This window comes from Parus major, chromosome 3 (assembly GCF_001522545.3).
Source record: "Parus major isolate Abel chromosome 3, Parus_major1.1, whole genome shotgun sequence".
NCBI classification, from domain to species: Eukaryota; Metazoa; Chordata; class Aves; order Passeriformes; family Paridae; genus Parus; species Parus major.
Window position 1 is genome coordinate 68,016,289 of NC_031770.1, and position 6,000 is coordinate 68,022,288.

Consider the following 6,000-nt stretch of genomic DNA (forward strand, 5'->3'; position numbering starts at 1 on the left):
GGATGCTGCCAGCCACTCCCAGTTTTTATTGCTTCTTGTCACCTTTAATGATGCATATATTGTACAGACACACTCCAGTGTATTGAACAACATTGAAAGACAGCCCATAGAAAAAGTGCAACTACGTTAATTATGGTCTTAATTTGTTTGTGAATCTTCTACAAGAAACATTTTGCTACTGTTCTTCTCCCTGTCAGCCCCAGTACTTTGGCTTGCACCTCATCCCCTCTTGGAGACCCCTTTTCCCTGAGTGCTTGCAGATGAAGGAAGGTCTCTCTCAGTGACATCTGCTCGATTGTTCCAGTGCCGTTGCCATCCCCTATATAAATACTTTGGCATTTGTACTGTTGTATGTAAGCCCATTAAAAACATGTAATAAAAAGGCTTATATAATTTCTTAAAGCCATCCTTACTTTTCCAGCTGTGGTGTTTTGTCAAATTCTGACAATTATAGATTAATCCCTATGCCAAATTACACTTTTTAATGAAAGATATTTTTCATCCTTGAGCTTAGAAGTGTAAAAATGTAAGTCAGATTTATTGCATCCAAAAAAAGGCAGAGATCTGAAGCCAGAATAACACTAAGGTAATCTTGAAAATACATAGAAAATAGGATTTTTAATAGAAACTCAGGATAATTTCTAAGCAAATCTGGACATCTGGGATTACAGTATAGATATAGGGGAAATACAGATGACGAACTGATATCACAGAAATCTCTGTTCAACAGTATGTGAACCAGCACTACCTAATTCCTGTAAACTGGAATATCTTTTTTTTACAATGGCAATACTTTTTCAATTTTTATACTAATATCTCTTCAATAAAATTCCCAGCCCTTATTTTAAAAAAACAGGCAGAATTTTGATTGTTCAGAATGATTGAACAATTTAGTAAAAGCACTGTTATTCCTCTCCAGGACTGAAATACAGCTTCTGGAGGCAACAGTTCTATTTTGTAGATAACCCAATGATTAAGGTTAGATAAATAAAGTCAAGGCCCAGGAGTAGCAGAGAGCTGCAGAGCATCTTCTCCCAAAGGGCTGTCTCATTCTTCTTCTCCTTCCTGCAGTGGATGTGTGTGTACAGGTACAGGTATGTATGAGTGCAAATGCACAAGGATGTGACTCACAGGTAAACCTTGAGCTATAATCCCCTCTCCAGGCCAACAATTATCAGCCATCTCTTTTGTCAAATTTGGAGCATGTGGCAAGGTTGTGCTGTTTGATTCCTTCTGTAGCTGCAGGGAAAGACAGCTTCTGCCTGTGCCTCGTGCTGTGCTGCTGAACAGCAAGATCAATCTTGTGTTAAGCTGCCTAAATGGCCCACGAGCTTGAGGAGAGCTAATGGGAGACTGGATGAACATATATTTTTTAGTTGTTATCTTGAAACTTACCAGTGGTGAGCTGAGAAGCAGTTTTAATGATTCACACAGCTGAGCTTTTGCCTTGACAGCTGTTCAGACACGTATTTCTCAGCAACGGTAAGTGGGTAATAGACCAATACAGCCAATTTACTTCTCTGTTGCTAACATTTAAAAGTTAACACAAAGAGATTTTTTTCATAGTTTTCAGTGGGATTTAAGGCATGGGAAGGAGTAAGGGCTGTACCTACCTGGCAGAGCTGTGTGCAGGTTCCACAGAGGTTTGTCACTTGGTGCATAAAGAAATACTTCCAGGATTTTGAGCTCAAATTTCAAGGAACAGAATTGAAACCAGGCTTGCACAAAAGCCATCACCAAGAAGTCACCCAGGGAGCTACAGACTTTTAATTCCGTGTTCCTCAGGGCTATGGCAGAATTTTCACACATAAATGTGCAAGGCAATAAACCAGGCCTGGACCAAAGCTCTGACTGCTGCAGACTCAGGATCTGAGGCACATGCATCTTCTGTGGGAAGGACACACCGTGCTTATGAAAGTTTCTACACAGAACATCTCTGTTTTCAAGTGCACAGAACAACATCACTCCAATTTTTGAAGCATTAGTCAGGAGTGTAGGAGGAAGGAGAGGGAAAAAACTCTTCCTCTGCTCTGTCCTGAAGAGTTTGGCAAGTGGCTCATATCACGTCCAGAGCACAGAGTCGAAAAGAGTGTTTTTATTAATTTACTCATTTTATAGGAGGAATGTTTGACTTGTATTAGCAGCCCTTGCTAAGACTGCTAAGACTTGCAGAATCCTAGGGAATCCTAGTGGCGATTTTCCTGCCTGGGGTTTAATTTTGCACAGGGATTGGGGCAGACATTTTAACTAACCAGAAGATAAACAGAAGCCCTGACAGTGGGTGGAGGCAGAAGATGAATGGGGTAGGAAAGGTGCTTGAACTGAAAATGGCCGTAAGAGGGAGAAACATTAAATAACTGCTGCAAAGGAGAGATTTCACTACCAACAATATCCCAGACAAGAGGTAATTTGTAAGCAGCAAAGAGAGCACTGAAGCAATGACATTCCATTTGTATTAAACTTTTTCCTTCTAGAGGTTTAGCACTGTGCTCTTACTACAGACAAATTTGTAAATGAGAGAGGAATTTTAACAGTTTAAAGACTTTTCCTGGAGAAACTGAGCGAGCTGTAGCTCTGTGGTACCTGCATAAAAAGTAGATACTGGAAGACCAATGTCTGATTTTGGTTATCAGGGCATGAAGCTCACTGTTCTCAGCAGAAATTGCATGCTCACATTCAGAGTCACTGTTCCAGTTACTCCTTGCGTTTCATGACGGCAGCTTGTGCTTAGCTGGGTCCAGCTTGATGAATGTTCCTCCAACACCATCCATCTTGCTTTAGGAGAGCAAGGAGGACAGGTTATTTGCTGCCTGACTCAAACAGAGAGCATGCTTGGGGAAAGATGTAAAACTTTGCAGAAGCTGTATTTCCCAACAATCACCTCAAAAAGGCCCATCCTCCAGCTGGACTGGAGTTTCATGCATTATGCTAAAATTTTAATTTGCTCTTCTTCTCAACAGGCTTTGTTCACACACATATCTTTGCAGCCAGTTCCTGGGGGAGAAATTGATTTATAATACACTTGTTGAAATGAAAAAGCGAGACTGTTTAAGGACTATCTTAATTCTTACTGATTCTCATGCTAACCCTGATAAGATTTCTCATTGTCCCTGAGATTTCCTGAGATCATTCTCTACCATTGTTCTCTTATTCTCTATCTTTAGAAGCCCTCTGTTGTGTTTTTAACAGGCATACTTATATTCATAAGAAATTGCAGGGCAGGGGGCTGGGGAGGAAGTACGAGAAATGAAATTGTTTGTTAAAACACAAAAGGAAAATGAAAACATGGAGTTAAATTAGTGAACTGTTCTTTATCAGGACCAATGATAGCATGCCCAGAAAATGGGGTTTATCAGCTTTCTAAGGAAGGGAATATTTTGTACAAGGTCAGCACTTAGAGCTCAGTGATGACAAGAAGAGTGGCTGGATTCATGTATTTGAGCTTTTTGCTGAAACTGCACAATGAGAGAAGAAACTCTGATGCTAAAACCAAGAAAGACCTTGTGGTTTCTATTCTGCTCAGATAGACCTCTTTCATCTGAGTACGCATTGTTCAAGCTTTAGGAAAGCTTTGATTTCTCAAGGATAAAACTTCAAGAGAGAGTTTTAAACTGTATTTCTGAACTTGATACTTCTGGAATCAACCTGCCTTCAAGATTTCCTCTATAACCATATACACACATGAACATATATTTTAATAGGACCTTCACATAACATTATTTATTGACAAGGTGCTGATAGCTTAAAACAACATTTGTGCTAAGAATTTTGTGAAATAATCCCCCTGCATTTAATGTTCTTGAGGAAAAAAATCTCTCTTCCCTGAGGAGCAACATTACTTTTGTTCTCCATATGAACGCTGCCATTTCACAAAGGAGCAAAGTCATGCACAGGCAGCCTTGTGACAGCCCAAGTGACCTTCTGCTGATGAGCTCCAGGTGATGCTCACAAATGGATCCAGGTACATGTCTCTTAAATTGATGTCAGTCATGACTAGTGCAGTTACACTCTACCTTTGCTCTCATAAATGTGTTCCTTCCTTACATGAGCACAAGGGCTTGTCTGAGATCCATTCATGAGCCACCTAAGTGGGGTGGAAACAGGAACAGTGTGTGGTTGTCAGAAAGATCCACTTCCAGAGCCAACTCACTTCCCTGTGGCAAACACATGGAGGCTGCCCCATGTTGGCTGTAAGGTAATCAAAAAATAGAATGCTATCAACAAATGTGTCCAGGTGTATTAGGAAACTGCTCCAGATAGGGTTTTTTTGAGTTAGTTTTCAGCTGTGCCAGGCTCTGTTTTGACTTAGTTTATGACAAAGGAGCCACCCTCCTGCTACAGGAATGGCAGATGGGACTGACACTTATTCCCTTCCAAGAGGGGTCTACATTTATGATGTTTTAAAACAACCATGAAATTGCTTTAAACCAATTGAGAAGGACAGTTTGCCTGAAAAATAGAGAACATCAATGTTTAAATGGCAGGAATCATGCACCTCACCTGCCGGTGCATCTGTGCTCGGAGCCGCACTGAAATCCCACTTCTCCAGACAGATCATTGCTCCCTCCCTTATCTTCCTACATGCAGCTCCTCCATCCTGCTGCCAGCAGGTCAGGTTGCTTGGCTGCTGGCATGCTCCACTTCTGCCAGTGCTCCTCTCCGACCTGCTCCCCCAGCAGCACCCAGCTCTGGCTCTGCTCCAGGCTGCTCCAGTCAGGAGAGGTCAGATGGGAGTAGTGCAGCCTGATGCTGAGGAGAAGACACCAGAAGAAGCTTGGTGCAGCAAGCCTCTCCCTTGCCAGTAGACAAGGCAGGGACACTGGAAGCACAGTACTACTCACAGGAGACAAAAGTTACAACCCCTCTCCCCTACTTGGCAAAAAAAGGGGTAGTAGTCATGTGTCCAAGTCCTGCATATCCCACCTGGGAATATATTTATTACTCACTGGGCTGCAAATTGGTTGCCATGGTCCAGTCCCTGTTCCCACAGACCTTGCCTCCTGCCATTGACCCTGCTCCCCACCTGTGCTCCTGCTTCACAAAATCCTACCACCCACTGCTCCCTGCTCATGCCTTAGCCATGGGTTACTGTTGTACCTTAGGATCAAAGCCCTCTTGAGCACTTCATAGTCCTTCATAGTGTGTTCCCATTGCAAAACAAATGCAGGGCCTCCTGTGCTCCCACTGAGATGAGCAGGACACTTGTCCCCTGCACTGCCTCTCAGCTCATGCAGATCATTCCTTCACACGTGAAACTAAGGATGTGTCATGAAAATCAGCAGGATGGTGTGACTACCCAAGAGAGAGACTAGGAGGTGAAGTATAAACTTAAAAGAGTTACTCATAAGCATGAATTGTTGCAGCCAAATTAGGGCACCACAACTGATGTTTCACCCAGGCTTCTCACACCCTTCAAAAGTTCAGGACCAGCATGATTTAACTGGTCACTAACAGCCATACCACTGGTTACTAATCATAGTAAAACTTCCCAAAGCAGATCTATTTTTGCAGCATTCTTGCTGCTTGTCTATTGATCCAGATGTCCCCAGAGTCAACCTTGCTAGAGTTAATTATCTGTACTGCCAGATGATACTGGAGGGAGAAGGGAGGGTTTCAAAGACGTGTCAGAGGAGCTAGGATTTTGGTGTTGGCTGTCCAGGATCCTTTATCCTTCACAGGCAGCTCTAACCTCACAAGAAGCAAAGTTACTTTGGGGTCTTCCTTACCTCCAGGGCCGGGCTGTCCTTCTGTTTGACTTCAACATAAACAATCCCTAAGTCTCCAGTAAAATTTCACTCCCTGGTGACATCACATCACGTACCTTAACAAGTTAGCACACTTCCACGCTATAGAGAGGGGCTGATACACTAGCTAGGGCGGAGGGGGTTTGTGTCCTCTCTCAGGCCCGCTGACACGCACCTGTGGCTACACAGCGGCGAGGCCGCACCTTCCTACCGGGCTCTGCTCCGCCGGGGCGCGGAGCATCCCTCGGGCCGCCTG